Consider the following 25,642-nt stretch of genomic DNA (forward strand, 5'->3'; position numbering starts at 1 on the left):
CACTAGCCTAGACAGCTATTGAAAGGAGAATAATCCAATTCAGGAAGGATAGATCTTTTGAAGACCATTAGGCCCCCATCTACACTATACATTTAAAGCTGCACTATGACACTTTATACAGTTATGGCTTTTCTCAAAGGATCCTGGAAACTATAGTTTGATAAGGATAGTGAGAGTTGTTAGGAGACCCCATTCCCTTCACAGAGGCATGTGCTCTTCCACTGAGCTACAGTCAACCCCCGAGGAAGACATCCTGCCCCATGTTAATTGGTGGAAAGAGATGCCATTTGAATATTCCAACCTTATGCTGCTAAAAGTTTCAGGGGTTCCTGCTCTTCACAGTATTATCCCTGTACCACTTTCATATTTTTGGGTCAGCAAAAATACAGAAAAACTACACTCAGCCTCCCCTCCTCTGAAGGTTCACTAGGGTTCTAGCATGAGCATATTATGGACATCAAGTGAAGCTTTCAGCAAGCTGGATGGTTATTTTAAATTTAATAAAGTGTGGTTACATTCCATAAACCTCAGGCCTCAGGTGGAATATAAACTCAAATTAAAAAGTAAATCAATATAGTGAGGACCTATGGTCACAAGAGGCAATAGATAATCTTACAAACTGCAAAAGTCGTCTCCGGCATAAGGTGTACCTGGTTTCAAGCTATTTAGGCATAGCACATTCCCATCCCCTGCAAGGTTACTTAGATTGTGCAAACATTCAGCTTTAGAAATATACTTTGATGTCATTGTTTTCTGCTTCTGCTGCTTCAGCATCACTGCTCCAGAGCAAGAGCATCTGTTTTGCGTGGAAAGGTCCCAGGTTCAATCCCCAGCATAGTTAGGTCAGGCTTAGAGAGCCCGCTATTTGAAACACTGGAAGCCAGTGATTGTAGGCAAAACTGAGCTAGATGGGCCAATGGTCTGGATTCAGTGTAGGACAGCTTCCTACGTTCCTTCCCCGGTTGTTGTTTCAGCATGCTTTGTGGAGCAGTCAGCTATCACCCGTGCTTAGAGTGACCTACATCCCACTTCTTTTCAGGTGGACTTATAGCCATGCAATATGCCATGAGGGCCTCATAAATGAGGCCACATCTGTACTATCCCTTTGAAGCACTAGCTTACCATGGCTTCCCCCAAGGATTCCTGGGAAGGGTGTTAAGATTGCTGAGAAATGTTAGGAGTTGTAATAAGAGACACCTATCCCCTTCCGCAGCTACCAAAGTGGTTTAATAATCCCTTTTCCGGGGGAACTGTGGAGATGGTAATTCTGAATCAGGATCAATTGGAGAAAGCCATGACAGTTCAAAGTGGCATGATACTGCTTTAAATGTATAGTGTAGATAGGGCCAGCATCTGCTCTGAGCACCCCACTTCCATTTTTTCCTCCCGCATCAGACACTGATACCACCTAGTAAAGAGGAGTTCACCTGGCATGATGGCATCACTAGACATCAGTAAATAATGGCTCAAGGTCTCAGTATTTGGCCGAGGAAAGGGATTATTTCTGCATTTAACCAAGGAGCTTATCAGACCATGGCTGAAAACTATGAAAAGCCACCTCGATTGGACTGCCATCATCCCTCTTGTATCATCTGGGCCAGGGGTCGGCAACGTACAGCCCATGGGCCGGATGCAGCCCACAAAGACTGTTTTACCTGCCCACGAGCTGCCCGCAAACTGAGCCACCAGTGCAGAATGGTGTGGGGATTCGCCGAGTGGTGCCAGAAATGGCATCTGTGCACGCACAGATACCAGAAATCACATCTACACATATCCAGATGTTGAAAATCGCTTCTGCACAAGCGCGATTTTCAGCATCTGGGCATGCGCAGAAGCTATTTCCGGCATCGCGGATATGCCTAGACGTGATTTCCGGCATCATGCTGCACCAGTCTGGCCCACAGACGATCTCCATGGGAGTGATCCGGCCCATGGCCAGCAAACCTTGCCAACCCCTGATCTGGGCTATGATACTGCCCTTGAATCCCTGAGGCAAAGGCTTTGGGACATTTCACATAGCGACCTGCGATCTTGATCTCATGTAAGCTGTGGCCCGGTAGCAGCAGGAATCCAATATAGGTACGACTTTCACATATCCTCATATTTTAGGAACCTGTCTGTACCAACCTATTGGCATTTATTTACCAAAGCCAGACTAAATGTATTTCCTTCGGAAGTGCTAAATGTTAGACTGAGAGGCATCCCTTATCAGAATAGGCTTTGTTTATGTTCTCAGGACGTCGATTGCTTGAAGCATGTCTTACCACATTGTGGGCAGTACAAGCAAGCAAGGGACCAAGTGATCAAACCCCTACTGGCAAATCTGCCAGGAAAATCTGAAGCCTCCCATATTCAATAGCTTTTGGATGACAGCTCTAATGATATTACACTGGCCATGGCAAAGTTTCTTTCAGAAGTCAAAGGAAACAAAGATCATCAAGCTCAAGACAAAACAAAATGACTGCCTCGGTTTCTCTCTCTAGCTGTAACTACTAGCCTGTAATTTTCTGCACGAGAACAAGGGACAAATGGGAGGTGGGTGTTTTGGGTCAGCCCAAAACTGTCAAATAAAAGCAATCTGCAGATGTTTCCAAAAGTGTCCCAAATCTCTTTTTTGTTTTTGTTTTTGTTTTGGCACTGTTCAGAATCTAAATGAAAATTGTGAGAGTTTGGGCTAAGCTCTGGTGTTTGCAGAATATTGATCCAAACAGTGGGAATTTCTAATTATCCTGTTTGGTCTGGTCTTGAAGCTCTTGATGGCTTACTTCAGCAGCTTCCCATCACCTCTAGTGAGGTCATAACAGATAAAGTCACAGTAAGCAGGGACGCGTCCACTAAAGCACCGTCCTATCTAGTAAAGTCAGTATCTGGAGGATGTAGCTTGGTGTGGCAAGGAACAGCCACATCTAAGTAAGCCTTATTAGGACCATGGACAGCTCCCAATGAACTCCAGAGGCTGTACAGTGTTTCTCTCCCCTATGGCAAATATGGGGTGGGTGTTGCTTCAGCAAAGAGCAGAAATCTGAAGTCATAAAGATCTGTTCTACAGTTACCCACACCTCCCTGGAAGAGTTTTCTGTGTTCCTTAAGGGGCCTTTGTCCATTTCTGGAGAGAAACACTGAGGGTTTGTCTTCAGACACTGAGAATTGCCTCATTCTTGGGCTAGGAAGGCATGGTAGGAGACGATGAAGGTTCCCTGTGTGAGAGGCAGCCTGTATGTGTTCTTGGGCAGCCCAGGTTCAGCGGTCTTGACACTAATTAATGCTAGAATATGGAGAGGTTACTCAACTTCATTATATCTCATTTTTTGAATCACTATCTTTTCATATTCTGACAGTTAATGGGACTCTGACACCAAATTGCTGACATCTTGGGTGAAACCAAAGAGATTTTAAAGCAGTAAAGGAGGATTTAACTCAAATAATCACACTTAAATTATAGGTAACTCGATATCAGCAACTTCCTTGTACTGCCTATAAACCATGGTTCCATTTTTTTAATGGCCTGCCTATATAAAATCTTAATTGATTTTGCCCTGATTATAAAAGGAAAGCAAGATTAAAGGGAATAATCTAATACAGTCTGAAAACTGCATCCATTTTTGTTAAACAGCTTGGATTATATCAAGGCCACTGCAACATTTTAGAACGATTTCTTTGACATTCTGATCAATAAAAGTGAGACCTCAGACAGATTGTTACATTGCAGAACTATTTTTGTCATTCAGCATTTAAATACTTTCCCAACAGGAATATAATTGTAATACCAAGTGTATTTCTGTATTTCCTTCCATGTCAAAGAGGGAAACTTTCAGAACCTAATACTTTATGGATACCCATAAGAAACAATGAAATGCTACTTTAGCAGAAAGCAAAGTGAGGTAAAAAGAATAAATTTCACCACATTTACACTGGTGATTTGGGTTCTGCCAAACACCCTTCAGATTTAATATTTTGAAAGTAACATGTTCAATGCAAATTACTCAGGGGTAGGAGTGGGGAACCCGCTCAGCCCATGAACCCATGAACATTTTTCATTGCTCTTCCTTGTTCCTTTGTTCCCCTGGTGGCGGCTGCTTTGATGTGATTTTGTGAGCACCCATGGTTAGGGATGGAGGATATGTCGGTGTATCTGCATATTAAAGCAAACCAACCTAATTTTGCAGTCCTGGACTTATATACAACTTGGAATGCAGCTTTCAGATTACACACTTTTCTGAATTTTGCCATGCAGTTAGGGTGTGAGAAAAATTCAGTTCAGTTCACACTTAAAGGCAAACCTACCTAATTCTCAGTTCTCACAATAATACATAAACCAAAACATCAACAATATTTGAAATTTGCAGTTTTCTGAATTTGCAATGCATTTCTTCAGCCAAGGAATATGTAGAAAAATGCATATACTAGGGTAAAGTGCGCATATAAATGCATATATTAGTAGCAATTGAACTTACTCCCAGGTAAATGTGTAAAGGACTGTAGCTTTTCCACAGTGGGACTGGGTTTGAGGGGAACGAGGAGCCTGGAACTCAGGATCATGGAGCAAGTCAGAAGTAATCAGAACGAAATGGGGGGGGGAATCATAGAGAACTTTGGGAGACCCTAACTAGCAAGTCTTAACCAGACAGGAAACCCTGCTGATTCATGTTTAGCAGCTGAACAAAAGACATAAATACTCACATTTGTTTTGATAATTTGAAAAAAAAACACCACATATGGCTCAAGCTACCCTAAAATATTATACACATCACAGATTCTAACAGAGCAAACTTCAGCATGTATCCAAGTAAGTAAATATTTGAATTTGATTTGTGAACTTCAGAGGGGGAAACACTACTTGTATTTTATTCTATTTTTAATAAATAAGATGCACTGTCTCCCAAAATTCTGACTAAGACACAAAATACAACTTTCAAACACTAAGGAAAACCATGTGGTTTCAAACCCTCACCAAGATTCAGGGTGGGGGTGAAGACAGCAAGGGAGGGGGGAGAGAATAACAAGTCTGTCCATCTTGAGTGAATTCCAGAAGTGCAACATTGCGTTCATATGGTAAATAAAGATGTTAGCAGTTTACTCTTCTTTTGACAAGTAACACATTGTTTTCAAATATCAAGACCAAATGTTGGCAATCGTCATAGATATGCACGTCAAACAGGTGCCCATGAGATATGTTTGCCAAATTTAAGTATGTACTAAGTATAGGGAGAATATTTCCGGCGTGGTGACTTCAGAAATGATACTAGAACATTTATGAGGCACCACGGGGATGCTGCATCCCATGCCACCATTGCAGCTGGCTAGACAAGGAATTGCAGGCAGTTCAAACTGATGTGAATATACAGCTCATCTAGTCCAGCATCTCACATCTGCAGCAGTAGACAACCAAATGCCCATGGGAAGCCTGTAAACAGAACCTGAGCACAACATGGACTCAAAAACTCCCAATCCTGGCATTTCATTTGCCATGAAAAGTTTGAACATAGAAAGCAGGTGTCCCCAAACTAAGGTCTGCAGGCTGGATAAGGCCCAAGGGACTCTTTTATCCAGCCTGAGGCGACCCCTGCTGCCCACTCTTACCAGCACTGCTGGGTCGGAGGGGCACCAGAAATAGCTTGTGCACATGTGCAAGCATTGTTTGCGCATGCACAAGTGTTATTTCTGGTGCACATCCGGATTAGAGGAGGCCCGTGCACATGCCCACAAGCTATTTCCGGTGCTCCTTCAACCCAGAAGTGCACCGGAAATAGTTTGTGTGCACACGCTCCCCTGCCCTCCAGCCCACCATGTGATTGGCACTGGAGACACCGTCCCGAGGCACGGTAAGTTTGCTGACCCCTGATATAAAGGCTCAACTGTGTGGTCATAAGTTAGAGGCAAGCCGAGCTAGGAATGAGAAAGACAAGCCAAGAATGTAAGAAAGTGAAAAGCTTCTGGGAGTTGATATATAATGAACTGAAAAAAATGTTGAAATATACATTTGTTAAGAAACCAGAGGCTTTTCTCTTAGGAATTGTAGGCAATGAAATAAATAGAAAGGACCATAAGATCTTCCAATATGCAGTAACAGCGGCAAGAATATTACTGGCTCAGAAATGGAAACAAGAACAATTACCAACGTTGGAGGAATGGAGAACGAAGCTGATGGACTATGCAGAACTTGATAAACTGACTGGGAAGATTAGATATCAACAAGATCAAAAATTCATCGAGGACTGGGGAAAATTAACAGATTACTGGGAATGTATAAGTGATAACGAAATAACGTTAGTGGCATTTAGAGAAGCTCTGTGATAAAATAAGAAATATTGTAAAAAAGTAAAATATAAGAGGGGGGAAGACATAAAGGCAATATCAAAATTTGGAAATGTGTATTTAAAGAAATTAAATTCGAATGATTGGCAGAAAAGCCGAAGGAAGTCAAAAAACCGAAAGGTTCAACAGAAATTGTAATGTGGTACGATTGTATGGAAAATTAATAAAATATAATTGAGTAAAAAAAAAGTAAAAAAAGAGAAAGACGAGCCAAAAATTTGGATTAGTGCCATACCAGTGCCATGGCCTGCATTTTTTTACATCTCGATTCTCCTTCAATTAATGAGAAAAGAGCATGCTTTTGAAAATTATCAAAAGGCAGATTTCTCTGAAATTCTCATGGATGGGGTGTGGGGGAGGGGATTTGTTGCACCTGCCTCACTTGAGAGGTGTCTGTGAGTGTCCTCTCGTTCTGCAAATTATCATGAATGAGGCACTAGCGTGGGCATTCTGCCACTTCTTTGGTAGTAAAACAGAGAGTAATTTGTCACACCAGGTCAAGATGTGAGGGGAGAAAGCTCAAGTGGATTTGGGAAAGGGTCCAAGTTGAATCCCTGCCATCTCAAGGTAGGATGAGTAAAGACCATCAGCTCAAACCCTAAAGAACCACCGCCAGATGGTTTAGAACAGAATGTATGGGGAAACCACCCAACTGGGAAAATTAGCCAACAAACTTCAACTAGCATGGGGACAAACAAAGAAAGGAGGATGCCTTCACCCCGGTGTGGTGAAGACAATGAAATATTCCCTGCCCCACGACCATACAAATCAATATGGCTAACCTGACATCACATCCCCCACCCCACCCTCACATACAAACAAATCACACTGCAACCAACTGAACACAACCAACCAGACCCTGGACCCTCCAATCTCTTGCAATGCCAATAAAAACAAATAACTATACAGTGGTACCTCGGATTAAGAACTTAATACATTCCCAAGGTCTGTTCTTAACCTGAAACTGTTCTTAACCTGAGATACCACTTTAGCTAATGGAGTCTCCCACCGCCGCGCAATTTCTGTTCTCATCCTGAAGCAAAGTTCTCAACCCAAGGTACTATTTCTGGGTTAGCGGAGTCTGTAACCTGAAGCCTCTGTAACCTGAGGTACCCACAAGAAGCTGGCACACAAAAAACCCCTGCACAAACACTATGCAATAGATTGAAAATATCATCATCCCCAACCTTCTCCCTCCCTTTTTCTCTCTCCTCTCTTTCCCCCAAAAGTCTAGGACAATAGTGTCTCATGTTGTTTAGTTGTTTAGTCATGTCTGACTCTTCGTGACCCCATGGACCAGAGCACGCCAGGCACTCCTGTCTTCCACTGCCTCCCGCAGTTTGATCAGACTCATGTTTGTAGCTTCGAGAACACTGTCCAACCATCTCGCCCTCTGTCATCCCCTTCTCCTTGTGCCCTCCATCTTTCCCAACATCAGGGTCTTTTCCAGGGAGTCTTCTCTTCTCATGAGGTGGCCAAAGTATTGGCTCATGCTGAATGTAAACTATGAAAAAAGACTCTATGAATTGAAAGTGGGGAGACTATGATGTGTTTTTCCTTGTTTCTGACCTAATGTGTGATTGGAAAAGCCCTCCTACCATACCTTTTCCACTTTTGTCTTGTGGGACGTTGCAGCTTTTATGGCCTGGGGGTTCCTGCAGCCCTCTAGATGTTATTGGACTCCAACTCCCCCCATCCCTGACCATGGGTGTTGCTGCCTGGGGTTAAAAGGAGCTGGTCATACAACATCTAGAATGCTGTAGGTTTTGCATTCCTGTGTGGTGGTCTCTTCAGGACCATATGCTTGGGTTTGGAGGAAAGAAATAACCATCTCCTACTGCAATAAGCTGGTCAGGTTCTATGATCTCTTGGGTGCAGTATTTTAACATTTCCTGAAGGTGTATAAGAAGAACGCTAATGTCATGCCCCTGTAATGGTGACCAGGTCTACAAAGTTAAACTTTGCCACTGGATTATGCCTCCTTTTGGCAATCAATTTTGTCCGGGTGGAAATCTGTGCAAATGGAGAAGCGGGGAGGAGAAAGTCTTTGAGAAATATATATATATATTAGTCCATCTATATTCAGCTGGAAGCCACATTCTCTACATCCTAGTTGTTTGGTTTATTTATTTCTGCCAACATTCAAGGAGATTTACTTCTGATTTTAATCTGACCACCCCAAGCCCCCCATCCTGAACCTGTGCACTGATTAAAAGTAAAGGCAGCACGTTATGAAACTCAGCAAATCTGTGATTCAAAAAAGGACACCTTACCAAGGGGTCAGTATTTTATATTAAGAGGAAAAGTCAGAAATCAGGGAAGAAATGCTACTCTTGGAGTAAAGAGATTCTATTGCTCTGAAAGCCAACATTAATAATTCATTTCTTTATAGAATTCTCTACTCTTGGCTCTGCGCAGGTATAATAGTTTGAAAGACCTTCTACAGTAGGCGAAATATTAAGCTTTCTCTACCTCCAACAAATTTTAAAGCAATCCACCTTGATGTGACAGGCAGCCCTCTGGCTTGAAGACAGGAAACTTTGAGTGCCCGGGACAAAAATTAATCTTTATGAAATAGGGCATGAGAATAAAGTTGCCGATCCTTCTTTCGTCAGTTCCAAAGCACAACCATCTAAGGAGTGTGAATCTGAGATGTCCCATTTCCGCAGAGGACTGGGTATCCCTCCCCCGAGTTGCTCCTCTATGAGGTCTTCTGCATGCGCTCAGTCTGATCCAACAGGGTGAGTGTAGGGGCTCCCAACTGGACATGAACAGAAGCTTCATTCTCTTCAAGAAGAGAATGGTGTTGCCCTCCTGATGTTGCTGAACTACAACTCCCATTATCCCCTGCCAGTGGGAATCACATCACGTAGAACCCAACTGCATTTCTATTGTATGGGCCTGCCTGTCAGCAATACAGCTCTGTGGCCTTAACCCCTTCACATGCTGACTAGCAAGAATATGCACTGTTGGATTTGGCTGCTAATTTGCCACACAGGCCCTTCTGTCTGGCTCTTGGGACTTTCCCATTGGGGCTGGTGGAGCAGAAGGCAAGGAGCCCAACAATATGTGGAGCCAGAACCAGTGACAGCCAGAGCCAGAGCCAATGGCAGGCAGTGCCCACTCATTCTGGCTTTGTCCCCCATCGTCCTCCATGTTGAGTCCTGCAAGGGACAACTCTGAGACTATGGAAGAGGAAGCTGACAGGCAGTGCTGCCCCCTGGACTGGAGGCAGGGAAGAAAGCAAAGAGGTGAGGGCCAATTGATGGCAGGCTGAGGTTGGTGGGGCAGCACCCCTTTTGCCCCAATGGACAAGCCTGCACGGCCTCAATCCACACACCCTCTCTCCAAGCCATGTCACTCACTGACTCTGCTTTGCACTCTCCCTGAATGATTTTTGCTAGAGTGGAAGCCAATCATACTTCTTGCTGGCCTGGATGGAGGATTCAGAAGGGTGTCTGATTGGGTGAAGAAAGTAGCCTACTGCACTTTCACAGTGGGATCAGGTGTTAAACAGGGTTGTGTTATTGCCCCAACTCTAGTCATTATTTTCATTGTCATGATCCTACGCTTTCTCAAAGGGAAACTCCCCACCAAAGTAGAAATCATATATTGAATAGATGGAAAGCTCTTCAATCTGAGCAGGCTGAAAGCAAAAAGTATGGTTACCTTAACTTCCATCATAGAGCCTCAGTATGCTGATGACAACATAATGTGTACACGCTCAGAGGATGACCTCCAAACCATCCTAAATATCTTCGCAGACGCTTATGAAAAGCTTGGCCTATCGATCAATATCCCAAAAACCAACAAGTACAAAATAACCCCTCTGCAGCGCCGCAAATCCAACTCAATGGTACAATGTTGGAAAATGTCAATCCTACCTGGGCAGTTATCTTTCCACAAGGGTCGACATTGATGCTGAAATCCAGCATCGCCTGAGCTCTGCCAGTACGGCTTTCTCCCAATTGAAGTGCAGAGTGTTTGAGGACCAGGACATTCTCAGGGAAACCAAAATGCTTGTTTACAAAGCTATTGTGCTACCAACCTTACTGTATGCTTGTGAAACATGGACCACTTATAAACACCATCTCCAGCTCCTCGAAAGATTCAATCAATGGTGTCTCTGAAAATTTTTACACATCACTTGGAAAGACAGGCAAACTAATACCAGTGTACTGGAAGAAGCAAAGATCACCAGTGTTGAAGCAATGATTCTTCAACATCAACTTCGTTGGACTGGTTATGTTGTGTGGATGCCTGATTATTGTCTCCCAAAGCAACTACTCTATTCCAAACTTAAAAGTGGAAAGCGTAATCCTGGTGGTCAACAAAAGAGGTTTAAAGACTGCCTCAAGGCAAATTTTTAAAACTGTAGTATAAACACCAACAATTGGGAAACACTTGCCTGCGAGTGCTCCAATTGGAGAACAGCCTTTACCAAAGGTGTTGGGGGCTTTGAAGACACTCAAACTCAGGACACAAGGGAGAAACATGCTAAGAGGAAGGCATGCTTGGCAAATCCACACCATGATCAACTCCCACCTGGAAACCAATGTCCCCACTGTGGAAGGATGTGTGGATCCAAAACTGGCCTCCACAGTCACTTACGGACTCATTGTTAAAACCGTGTTTATGGAAGACAATCTTACTCGGCTACGAGTGATCACCAAAGAGAAGAGAAGAGACTGCACTTTCTGTTGCTCTGTCCACTTTTGACTCTGATCATGTACACCATAGGCTTGCCCAGATGGTTGCACTAAAGGAAATGTGCCCATCAAGCTGGTAAACATGTCCTCATCCCTGTTATGGATCAAAGCTTTTGCCATCCATCTCAAGTTATTGAAAACTCAAGTCCTCTGCTTCTGCCAAGCTCCCTCCAACATTCTTCTAATGCATTTAAAAAACAAACAAATTGCTTTTTTAACCCCGCGTTCAGGTGCTTGGTGTATGTAGCGAGCCTCCTTGACAATGAACACTTAAGCCAAACCAACACACATTATTTATTCCCTTCTCAGAACATCTGAAAAGAATCTGTGCATTGGCTCCCAGAAGGAGTTGAGACATCATCTGATTCTTCTCCCTCTCCACTGATCATTAATCAGCCATCGCACAGTCTCAAGCAATCGTGTTGTGTTTGTTACAAAATTAAATGACCCGGCACCTTTTGTCCATGCCAGAAGGTACAGCTGTTAAGCAGGATTCTTTTTCCCATTAGAAGACTGAAATGTAACAAATACAGCCTGACCTTGAGCTGAAAAGAAAGATGTATGCAGAGGAGAGGGGAAAGGTCCCTTCCTAACAAAGGCGGAGATATTTCATAATTCAATTACCATCTCATTCAAAATGACTGTTATACAAAATCCAGAAGTCATTCAAATTATAGAAGTTCTAGAAAGGTTAGGCTTCTTCCCGCAAATGCATTCTTCACTTTTCTCATTGAGGAAAGATGTATTGCAGGGACCGTATAAATTAGGGATGTAATGGCAATGCATGATATGTATATGAGTCCTTTGAACAAAGGGACATGCAGTATTCACTCTTTTCATTTTTCACAATTGTCCTGCACTACTTGACATAAGGACACCTCTGTGGGTGGCTAAGAACATAGTAGAGCTTGCTGGATCAAACCAGTGGCCCACCTAGGCTTTGGATATGATGCAGAGTTATTCCAAAGCATGGGGAGATATGCTTTGGCGGGGAGATATGGGGGGATGTGGGTGGCACTGTGGTCTAAATCACTGAGCCTCTTTTGCTTGCTGATCAGAAGCTTGGTGGTTTGAATCCTTGCAATGGGGATTCAATTGCCCATTGCTCTGTCCCAGCTCCTGCCAACCTAGAAGTTCAAAAGCACTCCAGTGCAAGTAGATAAATAGGGAGGTAAAAGGCATTTCCATGTGCTCTGGTTTCTGTCACGGTGTTCAGTTGCACCAGAAGTGGTTTAGTCATTCTGGCCACGTGACCCAGAAAGCTGTCTGTGGACAAACGCCGGCTCCCTTGGCCTGAAAGTGAGATGAGCGCCACAACTCCATAGCCGCCTTTGACTGGACTTAACCGTCCAGGGGTCCTTTACCTTTTTAATATATTTTCATCTCCTGACTTCAGAAGCGATGTGGAAGCATGTTAAGAGAAAGTATGAGTCATTCATGCTTCCACTCTGTATCACACCCAAGGCTGTCCAGTCGGTCTGTCAGCCAATGTATTTCCCCCACTAAATACAGCCCAGGCTCCAGGCTCCCCCCTTCCTGCCCACATCTCTTTAGCTAGGAGAAACCATACAGAGGCTCACATTAAAAGCCTTCTCATGGTGCTGTTGGTAGATTGAGCCCACTCAGGGATAGCTGTGGGCAGGATTCCTGCAAAGAGTTGAACTAGATGATCATCTGGGTCCCTTCCAACTCTACAATTCTATGATTCTATGGCATGACTGTCTTACCTGATGAGATGCTGCTCATAAGACCTTCTGCCACAGACCACTTTCCCTGTGAGCTTTGAGCCTAGCTGAGAAAGGGCAGCCAAAAGAGCCAATGGGCTCCAGTGCAGTGGTTTTGGGAGTATGGGTCTCAGCAGATGCCTGGTGAAGCCTGATGAATCCAGCCCTGTAGCCTGTAGCCAACATAGTGCAGTCCTCTCGATGTGCTTTGGACTACAACTCCCATCATCTTGACCACTGGCCATGCTGGGTGATGGGATTTGTAGTCCAAAGCATCTGTAGGTCACCATGTTGGCTCCACCTGTTGCACAGTATTCTGTAACAGGGCTATACATTCATCATTGACCACATCGTAGATCTTATTCATTTTTGTAATGTCAGCTAGATACATGATGCTTTCAAGAGTAACATGTGTAAAATGGGAATCTATATTGATAATGCAATACATGGATAAATAAATAAAATAGTTTTTAGAAAACGGGATGTACCACTCTAGCTTTCACAGGCCTACAAGAGTTACTATATGTTTGCAACATAGTTCAACAGAACAGTGAAATAAATGATTGGACAGCGAAGCAGAGTATTTTGATGGAATAATCCAGTATGAAGCAAATATGAGGTAAACATCAGCAATTGGTGTACACAGTGGGGGAGCAGGTATTGTTCATATTACTGAATATTAAAGCATTATATTAACTATTTAAAAGGTACAGTTGGGTGATACATTTGCCCCACGGTGTTCATATAGAAAAGCTCAGAAATGTATCTTGTGTTACTGCAGAACCAGCAATCAGAAACCGAACAGATCAGCAGGTAAAACTTCTAATGAGGACAGTGGAAGGCTACCCATTTATTTATTTTTCAGAAGCAGTATTTAAGATTGTAAGACAAGCCTCATGCAGGAAAAGGGAAAACAAAAGAGACAACGGCATGGTTCTGTACTGGGTTCGCTTCAGACCAGTGAAAACAACAGCCATGATCAGGAACATGCTTCATGATCTCTTGATCAATAGGACTTAGTGCTTAGAAACATTTGCTCAGAGATGTGTCCCTCTGAGTTCAATGGAATTTTATCCCTGAATATAGCTGCAATCCTAATCATGCTCAATAAGGACTCAGCCCCGTTGAATTAAGTGGTCTGGTTATGAGTAACCACGTGCAGGATATAGCAGTTCAACAATATAATCAATTACCTAGAATTCTGGTGGATTCTCCCATTGTACAGGTCTGATAGCCATCTGTTGGAGAGGCTTTGGCCCTGGGTACCCTGCGTTGAGCAAAGAGTTGCACGATGGCCTACAAGCAATGGAAGCTGGTCCATTAGCGCAAGTGGGGCACTGCCCCACTAACCTCTGCCTGCCCATAGCCAACCCCCACCTGCCTGCCTGCTTACTTACAACCAATCAGGGGGTGGCTGTGGCTGTCATGGCTCTGGCACCACCTACTTTCTCCCTATCTTCTGCACCAGCCAACACTGCCTATGACACTCCAGGTCTGTGATTCTATTACTCCCGTTGATTAACATGAAAATTGGGCACTCTTAACTTTTTAGAAGTATTCAAAGTATACTAAGACCTTTGTCAATGGGCACACCCTTGTCAAAATAATTCAGAATGTAAGGCAGACCTGCATGGCCAAGCTGAACGCAGCCCCAACATTTCCTGTAGCCTGTCTGGTGCCCACTACTCCCTGACAGGCAATCCAGGATTATCAAGTCCCAGAAAGGCCATAACAGACATTGAGTTGCATTTGGCTTAGAGGGTCACAAACTGTTCAGATTGATCAGCGACAAGAGAGCTACAGAGATCAGGCAAATGTTCAGAATTCAGATGCAAAACCATAGACTGCTGGGATCTTCTTTAATGCCCACAGAGTATGTCCTTTGCACTCATAAGTTCCCACCTTCGATCTCCACCATAGGAGCCAACTCCTAGGGGTCAAGGTCCCTTTGCCACCCCCAATAAAATATTTGAGGGGGGCTGCCCTACCACATTAATGGGCACTGCCATTCAAATGATGCGTGCATTATGTGTCTTGTGATTGATTGTGTGGGGTGGGGTTTACCTGCCCCCCAATATTTTATTCAAGTTGGCACCCCTAATCTCTACCATCTCCAGTTAAAGACAACCTTGAGCCAGGCATGGGAAAATATCTCTCTTAGGCTCTGGAGAGCCAACTAGAGTAGATAATACTGACCAAGAGAGGTCAATATCCAATATTAGGCAGCTTTATACATTAAGTTGAGAGATTCTAACTTCCCATTGGGGCACCAAGCTTCATAGGTGAGTCTGGAACCATGAATCCAGGCCAATTTATCCCTTCCTGTATTTTACCCACAGTTCTGCTGGCTTTTAAGAAATTAGTCATTCCTATTCTGGGTCTTCACAGCTCTTCTATGAATAGAGATTGACCCATATATCCATTTTGGATTCCCTCCACTTTTCATTTTGTTTCCTCCAGTCTTTCATTCAGTTCACCACATTTCTGCATCAGATTTTAAAAAATAAATTAATTAAAAAAGTCCTGAAAATTTGTCCGCAATTTAATCTAATCTTCACATTTGTGCAAGCAATTCTCCCTAATATAATGCATTTGGGGACATTATTTTCACTTATATATGCATTTTTGTGCACATTCCCCCCTAATATACACATTTTTGTATATATTGTTTGGTTAGAGAATTGCGTCATAAAATTAGGAAAAGTGCAAATTTTGAAGAACAGCTGTGGTTCAATTTGCATATTGTTCCAGGAAATCTGAATTAGGTAGGTTCCCATTGAAATGTGAATGGGACCAACTTTCTCATTCCTTACCTATGGGTACTTTTCAAATCACTTGCATCTCTGTGGTTCCCAAACAAGCCTGGTTTGGAAGGAATCTAAAACTGTCTTGGCCTATTGTTCCACAACATCATGCCAATGACTCACATTTCTCCACTATATATCCAGGATAATCTTTTATGTGCCTTATATGTGCTTATGTTTACTATCACATTCTAAAGTAATACAAAGCTAATCCGGGAGGATTACAGGACCCCAGTGTGGAATCAATTCCCTTAAAAAGGGGAGAAAGAGAAGATACTAAATACCCCGACATTTCTCATTTTATATTCCCACAGTAGGATTTTCAGAAGTTCTCAGTCATAGCCAAAAATCTATTGCTTCTGAAACCTGTCCAATGGAGTTAAATGGGAGCAATTTTGAAGGATACTGCTGTAATCCTCCCCCAAATCCAACCTCTAAATTCTAGGACCAGTATACTGGCAGAGCATTCTTACTGAAGGAAAATTCTGATTGAAGTCCAGGAGAATTTTATTAAGTTTGAATGAGGTTGGCACATACATTATCTTTGTGATGTGGTTGTCACTGCAAAGCCACTCTCCTGTAGAAAGCTCCTATGCACCATTGGTCATGTTCTGATCTTTGGAGTCATCTGAATCACATGAATAACTGGTCCTACTCATGCATGCCCTTAAAGACAGTCTGGAAGATTCCAGTGATTCTAGGCACAGATGCTAAGATTTTTGACCAGAGACAGCTATACTGGCTATACTTGCTTTGGGGGCTCAGTTCAAAGGTCTTTCTTTAGATCTTTAAAGCTCTAAACAACCTGAGACAACAATATCTCGAGAATCACCAGCCTTCCCATGAACCTGACCAATAACTTTATTGCTCTTCAAGCTCTCCTTTAAGCCCCACCACCACCACAAATCCAGAGGGCCTTTTCGGTGGTCGCCCCCATCATGTGGATTAGCCTCCCAAAGTCAAGTCCCCACCTTAGAAAGGCAAAGAAGACAATTTTATTAAATCAATCAATTGCTAATTATTGCTATGCAGGTGCTTTTATGCTGCTGTTGCTCTTTGAACACAGATTTTAGGCTGTGATTCAGTGGCTGCTTGGACTGGAGCTCCCACTCCTCACCAGCGAGAAAAAGAATCTGCTTATGTTGTGGCTCAAAGCACAGGTGTGCAACCAATGCCCCTTCCATTTGCCTGCTCTTCAGAACAAAGGCACATCAAATTGATGGGCAAACATTCCACTTAGTGCTACAAAAATCTTGAAGTACATTTGCTGCTTTGAAATGTGGACAATCTCTTTGTGCCTTTTAATAGCAGTAAGCCAGCAAAAAAGCGTTTGCTGCCTCCATACCTGTGCTCCATTCCTTTCCTGGTCCCTTCCATCGGTCACCCTCTTTCCTAGTTTACTGCAGCAAGCAAACCACTTCAGATCAAGGAGGAGTGTCAGCTGAAGGACCTAAGGAAGCAAGAGGCATGTGGCAGAATGGTAGCAATCTCAACTGCACTGGTACCACAGAAGGTACAGGGAGGTCGCTCAGGTCACAAGGGAAGAGTTGTAGCTGGGTGGTAGAGCATATACTTTGTATGCAAAAGGTCCCTGGTTCAATACTTGTCATCTTGAGGTAGAGCTGGGAAAGATTCCTGCCTGAAATCCTGCAGAGTTGCTGCCAGTCAATATCAAGGTTTCTGAGCAAGATAGATTGATGGTCTGGTTCGGCATAAGGCAGCTTCCTAGGCTCCTAACCCTACTTACAAATGCGATTGCCCCAAGCTTTTCTGTCATGTGAGTAGGAGTTCCAGGAGGAAAAGAGCCCAATTTGAACTGGTATTTCATGGCCAGATGGAGGGATGCTGCAAGCTCTTCCCAAGTCTTCGAAGAGGCATTGCTCAAAAAAGCACCATAGCATGTTGCTACAACCCCACAATGCAATTACTGCAAGCTCTGGTAACTTCATTACCAACAATCTACTGCCTGAGATGTTTGTTTTTCTTCCTTGCCCAGGAAAGTGTGTGTGTGTGTGTGTGTGTGTGTGTGTGTGTGTGTGTGTGTGTAGATGGAGAATACTAAATCACAAACATTTAAAATGTCAGAATGATTGGCTGGATCTTACAGAAGTTCCACCTCTTCCAGCGTTATGGAGACTCTCTTCACTTTGCCACACCCTGCTCTTGTCTTAAAGAAACATCAGAACCAGCCTTTAAATAGCTTGTAATTGGTTCTTTCTTTTCTCAGATAGTGCCCCTCAAGCATGGGGAAGGGCCATGGTTCAGTGGTAGAGCATCTCTTTTGTATGTGGATGGTCCCATGTTAAATCCCTAGCATCTCCAGGTATGGGAGGGAAAGATCTCGCATGGAAATCTTGGATGGACCAATGGTCTGACTCAGAATAAAGTAGCTTCATAAGCCCCTATATACAAACCTTCCATTCATACCTACAGTTAATCACATGAGCCAGTAATTCATGGCTCTCAATGAAGACAATTCCTGTGGTCTCTTGAAGCTCCAAAATGTATCACAGTGACCACAGAAAGGGGTCCTTGGTCATAGTCTGAAAGCACACAGTGCAACAGCCTAGTTTAAGCTAAGCAGACTTGGGTCTTGGCATTGTTTGGATGGGGGGCTGCCTGGGAAAATCGTATGAACATGGGTGGCTTTGAGCTCCACAGAAAACAGGTGGGACATATGTTTTAAAATTATTCATATTCCAGGCTCTCCTGTTAACACTGTTCATGCTAAGGGTGAATAAACAAGGCATAAGCCAGTTCTAGCACAAACTTCTTGACCATGAACACAGTCAAGATTTGTTTATATACATCTTTCAGATACATGCATTGTCTAAGCACCTTTATCAAGATCTTTTGAAAAGAGGCATGGCCAAGAGGTTTATGTCCTTTCACAATATAATATAAAGTGTGTGTGTGTGTGTGTGTGTGTACACAGAAAGATGTTTTAATCATGATTTTTGAACAAGGAGGGGGGGAAAGAATCCTGTAAAAGGTAAAAGTAACATTCAGGGTCCTTGACTCTTTGTTCCAACAGGCACTGAATTGAGCTTCAAAACTGTGTTTGCAAATCAACATATACGTATGGAGACTGCACTGAACAGAAACTAATGAAATTCCAAGGTGCTCTGGGATGCCTGTTTTATTCTGATCAGTGGTAGATTGCACTATTGACCAAGTGTCAGCCATAGAGCGATACAATGATTGAATAAAAGTGGATACATAATCGGAGGGGAGAACTTTGCCACAACCAGGCTTGTTGCTTTTCTCCTAATACCAAAGGACACGCTTTTTTTTTTCTTACAAAAAGTTCGGCACCCCCTTTTTTCCCTTTCCTTCCCCCTTTGTTCACTTTTAAAATATACCGTACATACATATATAACCCCCGCTCCTCTCTTCCCTTTGTGGATTCTCCCCTCGCCAACCCAGCCCCCTTGATGGCTTCCTCAGATAAAATAATGCAAGGTTCCTCCGCCGGAGATGCTGATGAAATATTTGAGGCCCCGATATTAATCTGTTATCAGTTGTGTAGGTGTGAAATGTGATGAAGATGACAGAGACTCCTGCTCAGCCGGCCTAAAGTAATTTGCACCAAAGATATTTAGATCTGTCTTTGGACACTGCAGATCAGTTATTGCAGGAGGGGGAGAGCCTGTGGGGAGCCTACCTTAAAACATATTTCAAATGCCAGGGGAACCGCATGAAAATTGGGTAATGAATGAAATTCTGATTGCAGAAAAATCACTTAGGAATGTGACTGATGCGGCTCGCTGATGTTCTATATGCAAAGCTGAAACCTGAGATGCTTAATGGCATACACCTTTGTCCTGCGGGTTCTGCAGTGCATTCAGTTTTGCACTTGCCACCAATTCCTTCCGTATTAGAGAAGATACCAAGACTGATAATAGTATTCCTCGCTAAAAAACATTGAGCTGTCATGATAGCTGAACAGGTCTGTGCCAGGGGTGCTGTACCATCTATGGCTTAAAGTGGACCTGGAAGCAAGCAGATATCCAGTAGCATTCCTCTGAGCTGATCAGTAAACCATCAGCATAAGAACCTACCAGGCCTAGGGATCCACCTAACCCTGCATTTTTACTCTATAACAGGGATGGGAGCATGTGGCCTTCCAAATGTTGTTGGACTACAACTCCCATCATCTCAGATCATTAGCTGCACTGGCTGGGGCTGATGGGAGATAGAGTCCAGCAACATCTGGATGACCACAGGTTCTCCATACCTGTTCTAATAGCCAGAGTCTCTCTAGGATCTCTGGAAGGACCAAGTATGTCACCATGCACCCATGATTGAAGGGGCTTTGCTGCGCCACATGTGTGAGTGATGTGGACACACCACGTGATGTGTTGATGTCATGTGCATATATCACATGGCATGCTGATGTTTTGTGTACTGGCCGCAGGGCATGGTGCACAGACTGTGGGATTAAGGTGAGCTTGCCACATGGCATGTGTGCATGGCCGCTGTGGATTTTTTGGGGGTCCGTTCTTGAATTTTTTGTGGGACCTTGCCTCCTCCCCCCCAGATGGTGCCTATGGGAAGGGTGGTGACAAGTTTGTTTCAGTTTCAGAACCCTGTAGCTCTTCTGGAGGTTACAATGGATAATGTGATGTAGTACTTAATTTTTATTCTCCCAATAGCCAAACTGATAACAGCAGTTTAAGTGTTTAAATACATAAGAGCTGCCTATGATACATCAGGCCAAATATTTGTCTAATCCCGCACTCTTAACAGTCTTACTAGGGAAATCACAAAATGGAAGCAGCCATGCCCTATTGCCAGCTTCCAGCATCTCGTACTCAGCCTCTTGATTCAGAGGTTAGATTGAGCAAAAACAGAAAAGCTGGTTCACTTCAGATGTTGTTGAACTACAGCTCCCATCAGCCCCAGTCATAGCTGTCAACCTTCCCTTTTTTTGCGGGAAATTCCCTTATTCCAGCATCGTTTCCTGCTGCTTCCCGCTGCTATCCCGGATTGTTAGATATCCCGTAGACCATCCCCGGGACAGGTGAGGCTGCTGATCTCTTATTTTCGAGGCTGCTGATCCCTTATTTTCAAATCTGAACGTTGACAGCTATGACCCCAGTCAGAAGCTCCAATGGTGAGAGATAAAGAGAGTTGTAGTCTGACGGCACCCAGTGGGCACTAGCATTAAGTTCTTGTGGCAAATAACCATTAACACATGCAATATCTGTGAATTCATCTAATCCTTTTCAACGTCTCAGGCAGAGGTCAGTCTTAGACTTGCTACGCTAGGGATTGAAACTGGGACCTTCTGTTGTTCTCTACCAGTGTTAGGACAAACAGGGCACTGCCCCATCAACCTCAAACTGCCCGCTTGCCTGCCTTCTTGCAACCAGTCCAGAAGGCAGCACTCACTGTCAGCTTCCTCCTCCTTCATATCAGTTTTGCCCCTGCAGAACTTCATAAGGAGGAAGAATTAGTTGGCTCTGGCCTCCTTCCTACCATTTCCAATGGGCACCACCAACATAGCTGTGCCCTTCCAAATATATCTGACTGTTTAACTGATATGTCCTCCATTGTCCACCCACCTGCAAACACCCCCGCTGAAGTTCCATCTAACAAAATGCTCCCATTCTTTTCAATAGATGAGGAGATCCAAAGACCTTGAGAAGAGTAGAACAATTATCGGAATGTACATTGGTTTTACTATGAGTCAATTTGACACATACACAAATGGCAACAATATCATAAAAGTCATTGGGGCCTCATTTCTCTCCTTTCCTCTTAAAGCAGTTGGGTCCCCCCCCCCCCCATTGAAAATAACATCTTCATCCTATCCATTTTTGAATATATGGTATCACATTTTGCCTTACCCATTCAATGCTGGATAAAATGTGGGCATGCACATATTCCTGAGACAAGAGCTCTGACTGAAAGCTATAAAATGAAACAATCTCTTTCAGGGTTGTTGTTTTATTCTTTCTCTCCCTCCCACCCACCCACCCACCCCTCTTTTTTTCGAAAAAGGAAAATTGCATAAATAATACATTTGGCCCTTGCAATACCAAACAGGCACAATAGCTACTTTACAGCTTTCATCAAAAGAAGACCATCTTTTTTCATTTACATTATGAAACTGGTAATACAATATCATCAGCTCTGATTGGCTGAATCATCTTGTTGGCATGTTCCTGCTCTCCAGATAATGCAGCCGGGTCCTTGTGTCAATGGAATGTATGACTGGGGGAACATATAAGGGGAATTTGTCATTGGCTCATGAAGTAGCCTTTTTAAAAGTGGGGAGGAAAGGGACGGCGGCTTGGGGGAGAGAGAAAGCAATAATGAAGATTTATTGAGAAATGTGTGAGAACAAGCAAAAATTCCCCAGTGGGGGGAAGAAAGGGGGGTAAAGCAACTGCCCGTGATGTTGTTTCCTTTGAATCTAGGGTATATTTCGCCGTTTGGCATCTGGGCTTATATTCATCATGTTTTATTATGATAGCCAGACACAAGGAGATGTCAACACACAGCATTTGGGGGCATGGTCTAGCGGTTAGACCAAGGGCAGTGAAAAATGCCTTCTTCTCTCCCCCCCCCGCCCGCCTTGCAGAACCCCTGCATGACCTTGAAGAAATGATTTCCTCTAGGTAAGCTAGCCTGAGAATCCAACAGATGTGTCGTAGAGGAACATGTCACTTAGAAGCCATAAAGCACACTGAGGTCTCGGAGAAGACTTGCCTTGCAGTGACTGTTTTGCAAAATATAGAGGTCAATCACCCCGATGCCTTGCCTTGCTGTCGACAGAAGCACCATTTAGGATGAACAGGAATGCCATGGTGCATTTCCCTATGTGCGATTATTCCTCATGAGCATTGAGGAGAAGGTTCAGTGCCAAGGGTGTCCTCAAGCCTGCAGCTAGCCCTGCTTCTGCAGCTACAGATGAATGGATGGGACACTGCCCTGCCAACCTCCATCTGCTCTCAGCTAGTCCCACCACCATCTTGCAACAAGTCCAGAGGGTGGCACTGCCTGTCAACTTCCTCCTCCTTGGTCTCAGTGTTGCTCTTGTAGAACACAACAGAGAAGAAAGGAGGATTAGAATGACCGTATTTTTCACTCCATAAGATGCACCTAACCATAAGTCACGTCTAGTTTTTAGAGGAGGTATCAGCTCACAGTTGCGCAGCTTCTTTTGCAAAGGGGAAAAGCCCCTTTTTTGAGGATCAGCTCAAAGTTGTTGAGCTTACTTTGCAAAGGAAAAAATCCTGTTTTTATGGGGTTCAACTCACAGTTCTGCAGCTTCTTTAGGAAAGGAAAGGGAGCCGTTTCTACAGTATCCAGACAGATAATCTAATCAGCCAGTCACATGTCACTGGGGAAACAAGCAGCCTCCGTCTGCAGAACATTCAAAAATGGAGGCCTGGGCGGGGCCAGAAGGGGAGCCAGCGATCGACCGCACGTTCGCTCTATAAGATGCACAGACATTTCCCCTTACTTTTTAGGAGGGGAAAAAGTGTATCTTATGGAGCGAAAAATACGGTAGTTGGCTCTGACTGTTATTGACTCTGATTCCACCTACCTGCAGCCTCCTTGCCTTCCGCCACCACTGTCTACACAGCATGGACCACTGGGGTTCCCATGGATGAATTTAGATGCAGGTGTACTAGAGCCAAGAAGTATCCTGCTCACTGACTCAGAAAATTAAATTCCAGAGACTGGCAGAAGGGGCTGAACCCTGAAGCATGACAACTCTAGTAACACACAACATTTAAGATGAGAAGCCTTGCTCTGGATACCTGTGCTGGATAAGGTTCAGCAGATGTCACTAGGAGCAGGGTCTTTTCAGTCATGGCACCAGAGCTATAGAATTCTCTCCCCAGAGCCAGGCTCAGCTATTCACATCAGGTGCCCAGAGGGTAAAGGTAGGGCAGTACCATGGATAGCTCCGAATGACCAACATCCTCAGGCAAAGGCTGTAGGTAAACTGAGGCCCTCCAGCAGGTGTACTACCTGGCACACTTTGTTGCTGGCTCTCTGAGCACAGTTTCCAAAGTATCTGCTAGAAGATACTCCCTTCCTCTCAGGCAGGGAAATGGGCTGAGAAAGAAGGGAGGAAGTGAGAAACAAAATCACTGATTTTGGCAGTAAGGCAAAGTTGCAATAATCTTTGGTAGTGGCTAGGAAAATTAGACAGTGGTGACAACATGAGGTCACAGAGGAGAAATCCAAGGGCCTCATAAAGTGTACAGACCATAGGTTGCCACTGAATCAGACCAAGAGTCCATGCAGCCACTATGCACTACCTCAAGGGTGGAGAACCTGCAGCCTTCCAGATATTGTTGGACTTCAACTCAAATGAGCCCTAATGGTCAAGGATAATGGAAATTCTAATTCATCAACTTCTGGTGGGTCACAGATTCCTCCACCCCTGTCTACTGTGATTGACAGCAGCTACCCAGGTTGTCAGGGTGAGGGCCTTGGCTCAAAGGTCAGACATGTGCTTTTTATGTAGAAGATCTCAGGTTCAACCCCTGATATCTCTAGTTAAAAAGTTCCAGCAGCAGCAAATGATGGGAAAGATTTCAACTTGAGAACTTGGACAACTGCTGCCAGTCAGAATAAACCATACTGGGATCCATGAACAAATATTCTACTTAGTGTAAGGTAGCTTCCTCTGTCTTTCCCATCACTTTAGGCCTTTCTGCATACAAACCACACAGCTTCCCAGGTAGAATGACAGAATTGTAGAGTTGGAAGGATCCGCAACTAGTCCCTTCATCTAGTTCAATTCCCCGCAATGCAGGAATATGCACCCCTATGGGGATCATACCCGTGACCTTGGCATTCTCAACCCCATTCTCTAACCAACTGAGCTAAGAATATACTCCTTAGTTATGAAAGAGCAGGGTTCAAATGCGATTTTAAAAAATATTCCTATTTAACAATGCAGACATGTCTCACATGCTCACTTCTTTCAGGATCTACTTTTGTGGATCTTTTGGCAATATTTTCTATGGGATTTCCCACTTCTCAGAGGTGAACATCAGAGAATTCTTCCTCCTCCTCCTCCTCCTTCATGTTCATAAAATAATATTGTGATCATAAAATAAAGTCATCGGAAGCAGTGTTAGAAAGTGGAGAGGCATTCACATAAATGCATGCTTTGCAGCCGGTGAAAGAAATGTACTGCCATTAAACTGAATTGTGCTTCAGTTTCTTTATTCAACAAGAACCTTTGAAAATAAGGAAATGTATCTGGTTTTCCTATCTGATCAAAAAACACCAACGTTATTCTTTTAATGAATTCCCCCCTTTCCCCCCCACACACCAAAAGCAGCTTCTTACAATGAATCTTCTGTTTTAACAAAGGCGCTTTGCCAGTTTTGCAAAATATCTGCTACTGAAGGTGCATATACTAAAAGCAAAGGGAAATAATGATTGGCCAGAATCCTGCATAGAGTTAAACTATTCTTAAAACTGGGCCTCCACAACTGAGGCCAAACCAAGATGAATACAGTGGACGCTTGGGTTGCGAACGTGATCCGTGCGGGATACTCGTTTGCAGCATTCGCAACCCGCTGCACCGCATCTGCGCACGTGTGGGTCGCAATTTGGCACTTCTGCGCATGCGCAAAGCAAAATTTAGTGCTTCTGTGCATGCATGAGTGCTGAAACCTGGAAGTAACCTGTTCTGGTACTTCCGGGTTTCGGCGCGTCCGTAACCTGAAAACTCACAACTTGAAGCATCTGTAACCCAAGGTATGACTGTACAACCATCTAGTCAAGCTGAAATCTCCCCCCAACACACCCACCCCACCCTCTCTCTCTATCTCTCTCTCTCTCTCTCTCTCTCACACACACACACACACACTTCACCAACCCATTTGCAGGTAACAAAATGCGGGGGGGGGGGGTTCAGCTGATTTTCAAGACTGTGGAATTTAGAGGTAAGGGATAAATTTCATTAGGAAACTTCCTTGTGAGTTTCATTCCCCGCACCATTAGATTTGCCAGTAGGAAGGTTAAAACCCCTTCTTTCCCTGCCCATCACCCTATCACTAACCAAATTCAAGCCAGAGATTTTCTAAGGGGAACTTTCTGCTCTGCATTT

General features: G+C 43.8%; 2 long non-coding RNA genes across 10 annotated transcripts in view; one reads left to right on the forward strand and one right to left on the reverse strand.

Annotated features, from left to right (window-relative positions):
* The window catches only part of LOC310826361, a 683,860-nt gene that overhangs the window by 290,792 nt on the left and 367,426 nt on the right, over positions 1–25,642 (forward strand). The gene's annotated exons all lie outside the window — the stretch shown is intronic.
* The window catches only part of LOC310826278, an 89,592-nt gene that overhangs the window by 34,443 nt on the left and 29,507 nt on the right, over positions 1–25,642 (reverse strand). The window contains exons 3-4 of one of the 9 annotated variants that reach the window (XR_014555671.1): positions 16,898–17,002; positions 14,896–15,232 (exon numbers count right to left, since the gene is read on the reverse strand). The exons of 7 other annotated variants lie outside the window; for them this stretch is intronic. This is a non-coding gene — a long non-coding RNA (uncharacterized lncRNA). Of the gene's footprint in view, positions 1–14,895; positions 15,233–16,897; positions 17,003–25,642 lie in introns of those variants that run through there. One more of the 9 variants, XR_014555672.1, reaches the window with a different exon arrangement.

This window comes from Podarcis gaigeae (assembly GCF_964106915.1).
Source record: "Podarcis gaigeae genome assembly, chromosome: 10".
In the NCBI taxonomy this organism is placed as follows: Eukaryota; Metazoa; Chordata; class Lepidosauria; order Squamata; family Lacertidae; genus Podarcis; species Podarcis gaigeae.